The 16,796-nt window shown below is 38.5% G+C and overlaps 1 protein-coding gene across 1 annotated transcript in view; it reads left to right on the top strand.

The window, feature by feature from the left end:
• The first annotated feature begins 10,026 nt into the window (after nucleotides 1-10,026).
• Nucleotides 10,027-16,796, top strand: part of LOC135220927 (uncharacterized) — a 241,443-nt gene continuing 234,673 nt past the window's right edge. Inside the window, exon 1 of the mRNA XM_064258581.1 lies at nucleotides 10,027-10,732. The gene's annotated coding sequence lies outside the window, so the exon portion shown is untranslated. The remainder of the gene's footprint in view (nucleotides 10,733-16,796) is intronic.

Here is a 16,796-nt window from a genome sequence, read left to right as displayed (position 1 = left end):
ATATATATATATATATATATATACATATACATATATATATATATATATATATATATATATATATCTTATATATATATATAATTTATATACAAGAGACCTATTAAAGCATCATGATTACATGCATAATACTTGCATATTGCATAATACTAAATTTGAGTACTATATCTTCAACTATGTTCCAGAACACCACCTTTTATAATATATCTAAAGCCCGAATTCAATTGAACTCTGCATTACATTCTTTCCTAAGATGTTGGGCAAAACATGACAAGCATCATTGTCTGTATTGTCAATAAGCTTTCGCAGACTGGGTATTCGACAAGCACATGCTCGTCGCATGTGATCGTTACAGAATGTCACGTTTCCTCTGTCCACTAAGTAACCTGAAACCTTGGTTTAACTTTGTTGCCAATACGAAGACTGCATATTGCAACCTCCCATTTACTTGGCGTGGCGCCATATTCTCAAGAGTGTATGTTTGTGGCAACTTTTTCCAGATTGTAGGCCCCAACCCCAATTGTTGTTTGCAATTGAAAGTCCTGCCCATGCTGCAATCACAGTATTCAATCAAGGCTGAAACAATTTTCTTTATGAGTGGTGTAGGGGAAACAAACAAATCACTTTTTACTGTACATAGGACTTCATGAAAATAATGAGAAAAATCGATTTGTCTAATATATTCAGTATAGTAATATAATACAATGTAATAAATGAAGTATATAATAAATGGCATATTAATATCATATATTATATAAGTTTCAGCATTTCTTGTACTTTGTACCAGGAAGTACCACTTCGTTACTCAACCTGAATGATACAACGCTATGCTATCTCTCCTAATGAATGGTGGCAACTGGTTTAAAGGGGTTATTAACTTTTTTTCTTTAGAAAGAGCCCAGTAGCTTTGCTGTATCATATAATGCTAGCAATGTCTCTTTTGCTTCTTGCCATTACGCCCTCTATCACGAGACCACGGACACTACTTCGTGTTGCGGGCTGCTCAGGAGCAAAAACAAGTGTCATCCAAATCTAAATTGTTGACCAGTGGTGGATTTAAGGCTGGGCACCTGGTCGTGTCTGAACAGAGGGAAAGATGACTTAACCGAAAAGCATATTAATAAATAATGATTATAGTTGCTGCTATAGTTACTGAAACTATTAATTTAAAACATTTTTAAATCATACAGAGGCCGGTGCTCAAAACCGCGTCGTAGCCAGACCTTTAAGAACCGTCGCCAGCCCCTCACTTCCAAAATTAGGATACTGTAATTAAATTCTGGACTTTAGTTATATTTGATAATAGCTACAGTCACAGAGGAAGTTTTTAGTTGTTATTCTGGTGTATTCATATGCATGTAGAGAACACTGGGACTAATTGTAACCATATGTGTAAACACAAAGTTCACTTTATCTAATTGATGATGTAGTGAAAATCTAGTAAAATATGTCCATAAAAGTTACCGTAAAAACAAAAAACATCAACATCACCATAAAAAAAACGGTAAAACATCAATATAACTCAAACCTAAATCATAATTCTAATTCGTACATGCAGAGATCATGATCAACAGACTTTTTACATTAGTTATCCTGTAAAGACAGCAAGAGCTGACAGTAATGACAGGAATATTTTCTTTTACGAATTTTCTCTCTACTGAAACTTCTTCATCACACGCAAGTACCACATGAGAGGTCAGTATATTTCTTAGAGTAATTTCCAATGTCAATCAATATTTCTTGAAGAATGCTCCAACAGACACGTTACAAAAATTTCTTGCAGGAAGAAGAATATATATATATATATATATATATATATATATATATTATATATATATATATATATATACTATATATATATAATATATATCTATATATCTATATATATATATATATATATATATATATATTTTCCCTAGAGTTGCGAAACGATCATGCTCCATTTCCAGTTCGCTAACATTGATTTCACCCATTTTTTATTATAGCGCATTCAAGAATTGGGTGATCCGGTAATAATTCAGACTACAATAATTTTCTGTTTTACAAGAAGACAGAGTCGGGTCCTAAACATTTCTTCCTCTGAAATGAAAACACCTGTGGCTGCAATAATATCCAAAATATTATGGCCTTTTAAGCTGAAAAAGCAAAAAACTTCAGATATCTCAAAAGTACAGATTATGGCTGCATTATAATAACCTGTAGTCCAAGGCATTCCTTAAAATGAATAGATGGTAGTTAATTTCTATTTCCGTGGACCAATGAATTCATTACATCAGTTGAGGAAACATGTTTGCTTTTTTATCGTTATCAAAAAGCGTCATATCATAACACATGCTAATACGAATGACCATTTATTCAAGGTACCTGGAATTGCGTTAGAATTGGTAGCAGTCATGAAACATATCTCAAAGTAAGTCTCTTGAGTCAACTTGAATCTGACAGACCCTCTGTTGACAGAGGCACACGTTGCACAAAGTCCTTTTCGATTATTCTTTTATTTTTGCAGTATTCGGCATGATGTAATTGTATTTTTTATTCTTGATACAGCAGATGTCTTATTCATCAGTCGCTAAGAGGGGTGACTACCTAACATTAACTTGACTACAAAGTACATATATTTTCTCTTGTAAGTAATGTTTCACAATCCCTCGTCTCTCTATGTGAATTTCATTTACACCTAATTTTATGTGGGAACACTTTATTCATTCGAATATCAGCATTAGAATATCGAAAAACTTCCATTCAGGCAGTCATGGAGCCTGAGTAAACTAAATAATATTTCCCACGCAGAAAAGTCCCGCAGGAATGGACGAGGCAGTAGTGGTGACTGTAAAACTGAAACAGGTATTGTGGCAGATACACACGTTTCCAACTATTTCTTTACTTTTCTTCATCCTTCTCGATAGTTGGCATATCTTGCACTTGTCTGATAGCGTTTCCCAACTTCCTCTCCCCCTGTTTGTTTCGTAACTGGTTTAGTGCCTTTCTACTAAAGCATTTACACCCATCCGTTACGCTTGATATTTTGGACAAGATGGAATTATGGTGTCTCCTCTTTAGCTTTGTTCCTCCTAAATTTAGTTACTCCTCATATCATGAATGGTGGAGACAACCCCCAGGTATATTAAAGGAAAGAACCCCACTGACACTTTTGGAAATATCATCTCTATAGGTTTTGGCTTCTGCTCTGTGACAGCATGAGGGTACTGAACTACATTCTGTAACTTCTGGGTAGTTCCCCTGCCATCGAACTTAGGCCCGAACTTTAATTTTAATCTTAATTTGCTTGAACATATTCAATTATAATTTCCTCCTTAAATACCTTTTAGTATCAAGTTTTCTTGAAAATATCAATACTTGGTTAATTCATGTTACTCCTTTCGCTGACTGTATGAAATTTTAGTCACGGCCAAAGCGATAATTATAGTATTATAAATTCGACATTTTGTAACAAACAATAGCAAGTTAGGTTACGGTTACCGTTCTAGAAGTTTACTTGAGACCATACGTTAGTCCTCTTATAGATAAATAAATTCTCATTGTAAAATAAAATTTTCGTAAGTGAATGAAGATCTTCAGTGAAATTGATCCTCAAGTTTAAAGTATTAACCGAGAGTGAATCACCTATATGTGTAAGAGTTTACATAATAAAAATATGGAATGTTAGTCCATATATATAAAAGACTAAAACTAAAGAGGTCAACTAGATTGCTTGCAGGAATGTGATCAGACTAGAGACGCTAAAGATGAGTATACAATAAAAGTAGGCTAAGATAACATGCCGTCACCTGTAGTCATTCAATTGTTATAAACATTAGTCCAAGCTCCCTGCTTGAGACAACTACCGCGACCTATAATTCAAACGGCCTACGTGATCTGTAGCGTGTCTCATTTTGATTGTATGTTCGTATGAAACTATGTCATCTGATTGTATGTTCATATGTTCGAACTACTATCTGCTTCCTTCATAACTTGTAACAGAGATGTAGAACAAGCAGAACAGAGTTAGCTATCGTCATTAGAAGACCTGTACCTCTTTACCTAAGCTTTATCATGTAGAGGAATAGGATTAGCCATCATCATTGGCAGAAGCGATCAAGCTATCGTCATTAGAAGACTTGTACAATCATACCTGATCTTCACCATGTAAAACTTCAGAAGAATATATATATTTTTATATTTCGTGTTTTCTACAAGAACCCCCCCGGAAGCGAACGTTCGTGAGCTTCAAATACGCTGTTCATCTCAGGCTCAAGAAGGTACTTTTTAGGTGAGTGCTTCACAAACTTCCAACAAACGTTTTTTTTCACATACTTAGGACGTCAATGATAATGTAACTCGATATACTGTAAATTATGTGTTTTCTCATTGACTTGAGACCTGTCACATGCAGAAATATAGTGATGCACAAAAATCGTAATATTTTAGTATACAAAAACATGTAAAAACCTCATTTTCACCTTTCGAGGGAAATTAAAGGTTTTTCCATTTCTTAAAAAGACTTCCTTTATTAATTGTTGTTTTAAACATTTGTCCTCATTTGGTGAGCAAACGACAGCATACAGAATACTGTAAATATGCTTATATAAGCCCAAAATGATACAGCAAATATCTGTGATCGAGAAATTTGAACTGTGGGAAATGGTTACCAAATGCCGCACCAGATGTCTCTGCGAGTCTGCAGCAGCGCAAACAAATTGGCGGGCCGCACGAACTGAATTTGTTTGGCAAGAATTAGATTTACATGCAAGTGCATGCCAGCTGATATACCTAGATACCACTACGACGACTTGAGGAAGCCAGGGCCGATAGGTAAGTGACAGCAGATTATGCCATTATCTTTCACTATCATTTTATAGTATAACAATATAAGAGAAAAGTACTAGCCGTTAGTCTACGTAGTGAATAATTCTGCATGTTCTTTGGGGAATTGAAATACCTACGACTCTAGGAAGAGTTGCCTTTGTTCTAAGGGTTTTAATGTGAGCAAACCTATAGGCTGAACTAAAATTGGCGAGAATGTAGGCTGTACAAGGTGACAAGGTCTCAGCCAAAAATTAAGTAAACCTATAGGTACCTACTACTAGGCTAGTACTAGCTAGGTACCTTCCTAATTTATGGCATCATACGGCCGTCACCGGCTAAGTAATTAGCCTAAGTCAAGGGATGTGAGGGAGAAGCCCCCACCTTTAAAGGGGGTATGGGGACAAGCAAACCCCCCATCTAGGTAGTGCTTGATTGATGCAGGGTTAGGTTAGGCTATTGCTGCCAAAACCCCCTATTCCCATAGGGCCCCCAAGCTTGTTGGGTGGTTGTAGAATAAAGGGTTACTTCCTATTTTACTGACAGGTTTTTTTTTTTTTTTTTTTTTTTTTTTTTTTTTTTTTTTTTTTTTTGTGGCATAGATAAACCAAATAAAAGGTTGGTAACTTGGTGATTCTTACTAGGCTATCAAAGCTGTGCAAGCTTATAAAAAAGTAGACTCCCAAAGTTAAGACTGAGTGCCAGAAATTAGAAGCTCAGGTACCGGAGAACAATTTTAAACTAACTATATCTCCTAATTTCGAGGACATTTGAGGTGCTGGAGGGTCTGCCCCACTTGAATTTATTAAACAACATCCAAATTAACATCAAGAAGCTGTCTTTTTAAATGACATAAGGGTAAAAATGTGGGATCCTCTTCAATTTCTTTATCTAGAACTATAGTCTAACTTAGTATTTGGCTTATTTAACCTAACCTTCGTAAATTTACAATAAATCAGCTTTTTAATGATAACATGGGCTATGTTGGTTAGATTAAGTAATATTAGGTTAGGTTGTATTTATGTACATTAATGGTCAGTGGATCCCGCATTCTTAACGCTTACCAATAGTGTATAGAATGCGTAGATACTAGGCTAGTCATTAAGTGAGGCAATATCAAATAGCAAAAATAATTTTGTATAAAGTTGCCTCAAGTCCAAGTAATGCTTAATTGACAGAGGTTAGGTTAAGTGTTATAGGGATTATTTGGACACTAAATTTTGTGTACTAGCGTAACCTATATTGTTTAACCTAACCTCCACTTTAAACATTATTTTCATTATTAGACATTTCCTCCCTTAGTGTCTTATCTATGCATTCTATACACTATTCTCCTTAATTCTAGGCATCTAAAAATTTTATAAGCTCAAGTGGCTCTAATAGTAAGAATTACCCAAAAGTTTTTTTTTTTGTTTTTTTTTTTTGGGGGGGGATTATTTTTATGGAAAAAAGAAAATAAAATAATGCGTGGAGTATTCCCTAGAGTTATCATTTCATTACTGGAGGACTTCTAGCATTGAAAGAAAAGTAATGGGTGATGTTAGTGCAATTAATGTTTGAGGAACAGATATTCATGGTAAATATTGAGAAACTCATTGTAGGTTTCAATGCTGTGATAATATTACCTTTACATTTTTATGAAATATGATAAAGCACTGTATTTGTAAAACCAATGTAAAAAATAAATAAATAATTCAGTCCTGTAATTGTATGGTAGCAGCAAATCAGCTTTTTGCTTACAAACTCACCTGGGCTTTTCCCTTTTGCATGGTTTAGGATAAAATGAATGAGGTATAGCTTCATATTTTTCTCAGGGTCTGCTAGTTCATTATCTTATTACAGTATAATGGACTATGTAGTGAGTTACCAGAACAGTTAATTTATTATATCGTGAAATTTCATAGCCCTACCCTATATTGTAATGGTATATTCATGTATATTATTGTTTTGTTAATCAGTTGTTACTAATAAGGTGCAATTAACTTGAATTAAAGAATTGCAAAATCAGTTCAAAAACACTGTAGGCAACAGTAACACATACAATACCTAATGTGTGAGAGAGGGAAAACTACATAAATATCACTCTTTTTCAGGAGGCGACTTGAATTGTTTGTGGAGGCTGAGGCATGGCTGAATTGTGTCATGGCATCTGGTTGAAAAGGTGGAACTGTATCAGTCAGTTTTTGGCAGCTATTACCGCTTCAGTGATTTCATGTATATTTTCTGTGTTTGTACATGCATATATCTGTTACCAAAAGAAATATAGAAATAAAACCAAAACAAATGGTTCATGCGCTTGGTGGGATGTGATATATTTGAATCTTGCATCTTTTGTTTGTATCATTCAAAGTGGTTGCAATCTTCAGTATGGTACAGACTATGTTATGTGTATGTGTGTTTTATAAAAAAAAAAAAAAATTGCTGTCCATTAGCACAAGTCTCATGTGTGTATGTATGTATGTACATACTTTATATATACTTTTTATACTGTAATTTTTTTATGGAATGAGGTTGTTGTTACTGAGGTAAGAATCAATCGAGTGCATTTGTAGGTTATTTATATACAAAACAGAGGCCACATTATATGACTATTTACTTGTACAGGGTTAGTCCTCACTGCAAAATAAATGATAAGCAAGATTAAAACTTTCATTCTCCTGAGTTATTTATTGTAAGGTATATGAACTTTCATTTTATGGTCTTGAAAATCATAATTCAAAGCTATTGCAAGGTTCATGTAAACCTTGTAAACACATTTTATTTTCAGGGCCCTCTAGAAGGATTGTTTAATATCCTTACAACGTTTGTATAAAGCAGTTAAAGGTAATTATGAGGCACGTATAAAGCCTATTTAAGGTTCTGTACAGGATTGTACAATGTATGTTAAAAGCAGTTAATAGGTAATTATGAGGCATTTATAAAGCCTATTTAAGGTTCTGTATGGGCTTTTTGAAGGTTTATACCATGGTTTTTTGAAGCTCTTTCAAGGCTTTTATTGAGGTTTATTTCAAGCATATTTAAGGCTTGCACAAACCTAAAAGTGTACACGAAAACGGGTACTTTTTAGGTGTATCTCAAGCACTTTTTAAGTTTGGGGTGGGCTTAAAGTTCGCAAGCTTGTAAAGTACGTTCGTCTGATGTCCTATGAACATTCATTTTCTGGGGGGGAACCTCCTCACCGAATCAACATGAGTTTAACACATCGTCGTCATAAACAAGAAGATAATCCTGACTTCGTAAGTGATCTACAAACCCCAAGACACCTTATTGAAGATGGAAGTGCAATACCAACCGACTTAGCGTAAGATTATCGCAAGTCTAACATTACCTCATAGGGCGCCTTATCATACAAGGCACAAGCCCTAAAATATGCAGCTAATGCTGCGAAACAATATGTACTACGTAGGCCTACGTATACACACCTGATACAGGCAGTGGTGTAACTCACGGGGGGAAGTGGGGTGGGGGCCTTGTCCCCCTCCAAAGTTTGAGTTATTGGGGACACAGTATACTTAGTCCCCCCTAAAATAAGAAATATGTGATTAAATATTCATGCTCCTACGAAGATAGAGCAAGTGTTCTGTGAACATCTCAAGAAAATTTACATGTTTGAAAGAACATTTGGTACATTATAAAGTATTCTATAGTTATCTATCATTTAACTAATAATGAAATCCTACCTCCCTTGTATAATTTTTTGAACAGATAAGGCAGAAAAGTTCCAAGGGAGTTATGGTGCTTTGTTTCATGGATAAGAAAATTGTGCTCGTGATTTTACACACACACACACACACACACACACACACACACACACACACACACACACATATATATATATATATATATATATATATATATAATATATATATGTGTGTGTGTGTGTGTGTGTGTGTGTGTGTATTTATGTATTGAAAATCAATAATGCATATAGCTATTGACAAATTCTATGGTGCAGGTGTTTAATGTTAAAACCACCCATATTATTTAGTTTACCTGCCCTTGTAGGCCGTACAGTTCCCCTAAATAGAGCTAAAATTTCAAAAAATTTCTTGGGGCTCACAGCGCCCCCTACACCCCAAGCTGAACAAGCTCGCTTCGCTCGCCACCCATCCCATTGTCCCCCCCAGCTTTTTGGAACCAGTTACGCCCCTGGGTACAGGGAGGGTAAGTTGTACGCAAGGGCCTGAGGCCATAATCTTCTGGAATGATTATCTGTTTCTGAAGAAGGTACTGAAGTCAGCTAGGTCAACGAGAGTTAAATAGAGTCCTTCTAACTTACAGGGATATGGCCCGATTGGGGATGGGGGAGGGGGGTCGGTTGGCCAGTTCCTCCCCTTCATAAATGTTGATTTTGAGTTGGTCAAAAATGGACAGTAATTGTTATTTAAATATACACCTGTATAATGCATACTATATATATATATATATATATATATATATATATATATATATATATATATATATATATATGTATATATATTCATGTCAATCAGATATCCTCAATAGCCATCCTTGTGTGACTATAGGTTTGCCAGGTATAATGACATTATATACTACCTGGGAAGGAGCATGGCAGGATTTGTTCGAGAAGATATTAATGCTCACAGAAACGATTATTCAGGAGAGCTGTGTTAATTGCAACCTAAAATAGTGTTTTCCTGTGTGTATGAGAACTCGCTGTTATCAGTTTGGGTAGATTTGATTTATATCAAGTGAGAGAGAGAGAGAGAGAGAGAAGAGAGAGAGAGAGAGAGAGAGAGAGAGAGAGATTATTAATTAGGAGGGGTAGCTATCAATACTTGTTATCTGAAGTTCCGTTTATTTTTATTTAACCGAACTGACACATAAATAATTTAGATCACACCTGAACTCTATATAGTCGCACGAGAGATAATTTGCGAAGGAGATAAAATTAATATTTCGCGTTTGAAAACTAATAGTTTTCAGACGTGACTAAATTTTGGTCCAAAAAGGAAAGACAAGATTAGGCTTTCATACACGCTCCCGCATGCGTGAATATCATCATAATTATGCTTTCAGTTTCCTTTCTTTCCTCTTCTTTTCTTTATGAGGGTTAAATAGCATTAGTTTTCTTTTCGGGTACTCACTCCTCAAATGTATTTAAGACTTTTTTTGCAGTTTACTTTGTTTCGATTACTACTGTATGTATACTCAGTTTCTTCTCTGGTCCCACCACATGACTCATTAGCACAGTCGTTAAGCTCACACCACTATATCTCTGGTTCACACTATCAAAGTACTCGGAAAAGAAGATAGTATTTTCTTCATTACATACTGTATTTTCAATGATCCCGATGGGCTGATTTACGAGGGGGAGTTTATTGTACAATCTTTAGACTGGAAATTTAAAGGCTGAAGCAAAACATTTGGCAGACAGATCAAACAGATCTGTTCATCATTAACTGACAGTCGGAATTGTATCTGGAGAAGATAATATTTGGCTTGACGGAAATCGTAAAATAAAGTCGTCAGGTCATTGATAAGTCATGTTCTTCAGGAACATTACTTCAAAAGTGCCGTCGAGTAGTTTTGCCATGTGACTTTGACAGTATGCTCGTTCATATAGAAGGTAGAGTGAGAAATTAACGCTCCGTTTCTTAGTGTTTTGCACATTTCAAGTAAAAAAGATTGGATTTGGGTAGCAATAATACATGCAGTCATAATGCTGAGTATTTGCACTGTGTTCATTAAGAGACCAGTTCTTCACTCCAAATAATTATTTGTGGAGGGAGACCTCAGTAGGTTGATGAAACGTCATCATCCCAACAGAGATAACTTTGTTGTGATGTTCAGGAAGTTGAACGAAACGAGCAACAGCTGATTGTGAAAGAGGTGTCCCGTGAGACAAGTTTCAATTTTCACTTTGGTACTTGTCAAGTCTGGTCTTCCTGTCCAGCTAATTAGCCATTGTGTAAGTACTAGATGTAATTATTGTTTTGATTTTGATTACCCATCTAGGCTACCTAGTAGCTACTAGGCTAGTATTTATTTATTTTAATACTGGATCTAACCCTAAAAATTTTTTAAATAGCCTATACTACCTTAGGTGCTAGTACTACCAGTACTAGGTAGGTACTATACCTACTTATTTTGTGTTTTGTTCTTTTTCATCATTGCTCTTTTGGCTAAACATCCCTTTTGCGATTCCTTTACTGGAGCGTACTACTAGGCTAGTTACCTATCTAGCTAGACTTAGGCTAGGCTATATAGTAAAGCAATTAGCTTAAGGCAAGGTGTTTGGGGGCGGGTGACCAAAGTAGGCCTACCTACCTAGAAGTCCTGGGTTTGGTAGATCTAGGGTACCTATCCGCGGCGGCCCAGACTATGGCAGTTGCGGTTTTTCTGTGCAGTTTTACCTACTGAACAAGAATTTTACTATGTAATATTTATTCGGACGACTGTAATTAGCCTAACCCCCAGGGGCCAGTACTAAACACGGCGAAATAGATTGGATGCCCCAATCCCTTGTGGATGTCGTATCCACGGTTACGTTTCTTGCAGGGTAATTCTAAAGAATAGTAGTTCCGCACGAACTGCAAGGAACGTAACGCGGATACGACATCCACTAGGGATTGGGGCGTCCAATTTATTTTGCCGTGTTTAGTACTGCCCCCTGGTGGTTAATTACAGTCGTCTGAATAAATATTACTTTAAATTCTTGTTCAGTAAGTAAATTAACATAGGAAAACGTCAATTGCCATAGTCTAGGCCACCGCGGATTGCTTCTGTAGAAATACCCTGGGTTTTATTGTTGATAATAATACTAAATAAAACAAGTGATTAGCACCAACAGAAGTGGTGAAAAACTACAACAACAACAAAATTCACTTACCTAGGTATTCTGGAAGTCTGCATGAAGTTTTGTACATTTAGGTAAATGGAAAAAAAAGGTAGATACCCATAAGTAACCATCGGTTCATCTCCATCCAGTAGGCTTAGGCCAGTGGTCTAAAAATATGTATAAGGAAATGCTCCAAACCACTTAGGGTTGGTTGACACATTGCACTCCACTTGTAAGTGTATCTGTAATGGAAATGGGGGTCCCGTGCAAAATTGGGCCTTTTCCTTTTTGGAAGGGGAAAAAAAGGTGATACTAGGTATACACTAGGTACAGAGATGTAGTCTAACCTAGGCTACCTAATGAGTTAAATTTACGTTTCCCAACAGTTTTCATGTGACCAGTGTGAATTTCAGGAATTGGGGAAACAACCAAGTGGACTAGCTGATCCAGTCTTGCCTGCTTGTTGATCCACCCTTCTAAAAAGTACTTTAACTCATCCTGACACTGGAGATGGGCACCAGTCATGAGTCATCGGTGGTGGGAGCAACACCTCAAGACCTCTACTCTCCTTTTGAAGTAAGCAGAAGTACTTTTTCGGAGGGTGCATCAACAAGCAGGCAAGACTGGATCAGCTAGTCCACTCTGTTGTTTCCCCTAGTTAATTGAAATATCATAGGTAAGTATTAATATCAGGGCGTATGGAACACTTGTTTTTCAAGTGGCTTATATTATTTTCTTAAAAGACCTTCTGCTCGTTTTTGGTGTATATAATTTATCCTTTCATTAGGTAACTTGAAATGGAAGAATGTGTAGATAACTTCATTTGCTTTCTGGCCAGAAATTGTTGATAGAGGGATGTGAATGCTAAGTGTAAAGTAAAGAAATCTAACACACCTAGGCCTAGGAACAAAATCTTGGCTTTGACAAAGAATAATTGCATAGGCAAATATTTGCAAGTATGCCATCATTTTTGAAGTATTCAAGAAATATAACATAAGTTTTTATGAAAATATAAATATTCCTCTAACAAATATAAAGTAAATTTTTATTAAAGATAATTTCATTGTTGCTACTCATTGTAGACCTGTGTTCCACCTAACCTAACTTGAGGTATTATAGATGGCTGATGGGCCTCTTGCCAGTATTACCTTGAGTACACGGGTACAACTGCAACCCAGGGCTCTCCAGATCTCCGGTATCTGGTACTGGCCCTGGTAGTACCCCTACCTGTGCTAGTAAAGGTTCCCAGTCTACAGATCTGGGCCTGGCTGCCAGCATGGCCCAGAGAGAGAAGGTGAAGCAATGGCAGACAGGTGCGCTCCTTCACCCGCCTCTCACTCTTCAAGGAGGTCCCTCATTCTTGTACCTGAGTGTTTGAGAGTTTGTCAGGGGGCTCTGGCAAATGTCTCTCTCTGCAGAGAGGGTAACTCACTAGGATCGGGAACTTGAGGGGCTAGAGAGTCCCATACCCCAGGACTTGGACACTCCCAAACTATGGAGGCACTTTGTGGAGATCATAAAATTATCTGTTCTTTAATGGTCACAAGGAAGAGACTGGCATGTCCTGCATACGATCTTTGGCCATTGCATCTTTTTGATGACTGCAGAGGGAACCCAGGGCTCCAATCACCCTACCATGGTCAAGCCTTGCTGACGGGGTTTTAGACCAGGTGAATTCTCTTGTTTCTGGGCAAGACACTCTGTTTGATCCAGCTGGTCTGGTAAGGTACTTCTCTGCCTCTGGCTCATCAGAGGAAATACTATTTTCCCTCAAAGTCCTTTGCCAACCAAACAGGTAGACCTGGACATGACTCATTTTTGTCTTGGGTTGGCACTTGACTGTCTTAAGTGCAGAGGGAATCTCCCTCTCAAGAAGCGAAGGCAGTGGCAGTGCCCCTGGAGTCGACTGCCACGATAGTGTTCCAGATAGTCTCTCGGTTAGATCCTTGGTGCCTTATAGAGGCCATGATTACTTCCTCATCAGGATGCTGCTTTCAAGAAGCTGATGTTCACTGGAGACAGGACCATTACCTACCCCGCTTACCAGACAGCAGACCTATGTCAGACCTAGTGCTTAAGAGGAGAGATGTGGTTTTGTCTAAACTCTTGAGATTTGTTGGATTAGTTGAGATTTGTTGGATTAGAGTTGGCATTAGCATTTAGGATGAGACCGGTACTGGGATCCTCCTCTCTCTTTCCACAGAGTGAGGTGGAGGCCATGGTGTAGAGGGTCAGGCTGGCCCTTCAGCCATTGGGAAACTTTGCAGTGACATGGACCAGAGATCTGAGTAGTGGATGTTCTCTCTGGGGAAGGTATCTACTACCCAGTCCAATTCAAGACATATGTTCCCAGCATGCAGAAGGATCTCACCCTTAGGGATGAGGTGCATCTTATGCTTCAGAAAGGCATTATAGGGGTCATGAAGGATCAGTCTCCAGATTTTTACAGCTCTATGTTCCTGATGGTGAAGGCAACAGGCAGTCGGAAACCAGCCATCAACCTCTTCCCTTTGAACCTGTTCATTTGCCAGACCTGGTTCATGATGGAAATGGTTCACTCAGTTTTGGATTCCATCAGAGAGTGACTACATGCTTTCAGTGGACCCAAGGTTACAGTAGTTTATAATTATAAAAATAAGGTGATACTACTAGCGTTCACAAAGGTGATACATACTAGTAGAAAGGGTCATTTATATTTAGGTATGTACTACTGTGATTTTACAGCTAAAAAACTTAAAAGTTACACAAACTAATTTTTGCATTAGCAGGTGCATCTGTATTTATGGATATGATGTCAGCTGTAGAAAATATTATTATTATTGTTATTATTATTAGTTATTATTATTATTATTATTATTATTATTTTGGTAGAAGACCCTCTTTTAGGCAAATACTGTTAAAAAGAATGGCAGAATTAAGCGAGTTGATTTTATATATTGTTTTTTCTATTTTCCTTACAATTCGTTTCTCAGGCTCAGCGATGTTTCTGAGTAACTGACCAATATTCATATTGGGAATTTTCAAAAATCATAAATGCTGAAGGTAATCTTTTATTGGAACAGGATATCAGGTCCAGGTCAAGCAGGGGTCGTCGTCAGTGCTGGTATTATTCCGTAGGCGTAGTTCAGTTCGGTGCCGGGTTCGTCTTCGGGTTTAGGGCTGGTATTGGTGCTGGTATAGCTGGTATATCTGGTATTACGTAACGTTTCAACCTTCTTGCAGGTCATCCTCGGACGAGTCGTTTGAAGAGACTGTAGCAAGGAAGTCTGTGGGGCGGTATTTATAGCGGCTCGGACCTAGAGTTTCTCCTTCCCACCGCCGCCCGGAGAGCAGCGAACGACCCCCCGACAATACCAGATGATCAGGAGCCCCCACAGGATGACAGGATTCCTGCTACAGACGGAATTCCTGTCGTTCATCCCCAGGCACACTACTGTGGCGCTAGCACGAGAGAATCTCCGAGACCTTCGAGGCGAGATCCACGACTCGTCAAGACCGGCCCGACCAATGAGAATGCAACTCTAGGTCCGAGCCGCTATAAAATACCGCCCCACAGACTTCCTTGCTACAGTCTCTTCAAACGACTCGTCCGAGGATGACCTGCGCGAAGGTCGAAACGTTACGTAATACCATATACCAGCACCAATACCAGCCCCTAAACGAAGACGAACCCGGCACCGAACTGAACTACGCCTACGGGAATAATACCAGCACTGACGACGACCCCTGCTTGACCTGGACTGATATCCTGTTCCAATAAAAGATTACCTTCAGCATTTATGATTTTTGAAAATTCCAATATGAATATTGGTCAGTTACTCAGAAACATCGCTGAGCCTGAGAAGCGAATTGTAAGGAAAATAGAAAAAACAATAATATAAAATCAACTCGCTTAATTCTGCCATTCTTTTTAACAGTATTATTATTTTTGTTCATGAAAAACTTACCTGTCAGATATATATATAGCTGTATTCTCTGAAGTCCGACAGAATTTCTAAAACTTACGACACACGTAGTGGGAGTTAGGGTGGTTAGTACCCATTCCGCCGCTGGAGGCGGGTATCAGGAACCATTCCCATTTTCTATCAGATTTCTTCTGTCGCCGGTGTCGTAAACATCTGTTACACACCTCCGCCTCAGGATTTTGGAAAACTTTCATTGCTTGAGTATCCTCTTGACTTTTTGGTTTTTTGATTGGATCGATAGCTTGGCATACGTGACTTGGACTGTTTTGAATTTGGCTTAGATTTTTCCTTAGATATGTCTGGATGTATTTGTTCGGCTAGCGCCAGGGTGTGTTCGAAAGTGGAATGCAAGGTTAGGCTTCCTAAAGCCTTGGTTGATCCTCACACATTGTGTAAAGGGTGTAGGGGGCAAGAGTGTAAATATGATTTGCGCTGTAATGAGTGTGAAAGCTTGAATGATTTACAATGGAAGACGTATGAATCCTACGTAAATAAGTTAGAACGTGATAGGATTAGGAGGTCTTCCTCCAGGAGTAAGTCGGGTAGCAGACAGGGTCTTAATGTATCCCCTTCTTCAACCCTCCTTTAGATTTTGTGTCTCCTAACCCCGTAGTGTTGCCTTCGGGCCCTCAAGAATGGTGTCTGCGGAGGGTAATGCCCTTTCGCTATTCTGGATTCATTGAGACGCTTGAATCTAAAGTGCTTGCCCTTGAAAACAGGCAAAATAAGTGCAGTGATAGTGCCCCTAGTGAAGTGGAGGGGGCGTCAGATCGGCCCTATAGCGCCTCTAGGCTGGGACCTCTGCCGGACTCCCAGGACTCAGGGAGAGGGCATGTCGAAGGCCGAAGGAGGTTATGGGGAACCCCCACCGATCTGACGTCCCTTCAGCAGTTCCTGTGGACGCTTCCCAGGCTGCTAAGGAGCGTGCTCGAGCACGTATCCTGAAGGATTGTTTCTCGTCTTCCGACGCGTCCTCCCCGCGCAAGGGGTGGGAATCTCGTTCGGATTCGCGACCTTTGAAGAGGACTCTTCAAGAGCTTGACGCTTCACGTCATGCTTTGTCTGAGTGGCATTCTTCTCCGGAAAGCGTAGCTTTTCCGCCCCAGAAGAAGTCTAGGACGTCATCCGACGATGACGCCCGCGAGCGCCCCCAGTCGCTCTAGAGCAAGGCTGTTCCTGGGAGAAGGAAGAAGGCGTCCCCTCGCCCCCCCCTCTCCTTCTCACAAGCG

Source organism: Macrobrachium nipponense, chromosome 2, assembly GCF_015104395.2.
Source record: "Macrobrachium nipponense isolate FS-2020 chromosome 2, ASM1510439v2, whole genome shotgun sequence".
Lineage (NCBI taxonomy): Eukaryota > Metazoa > Arthropoda > Malacostraca > Decapoda > Palaemonidae > Macrobrachium > Macrobrachium nipponense.
The sequence above is the reverse complement of the archived record's forward strand: the minus strand, read 5'-3'. Positions and strand labels throughout refer to the sequence as shown.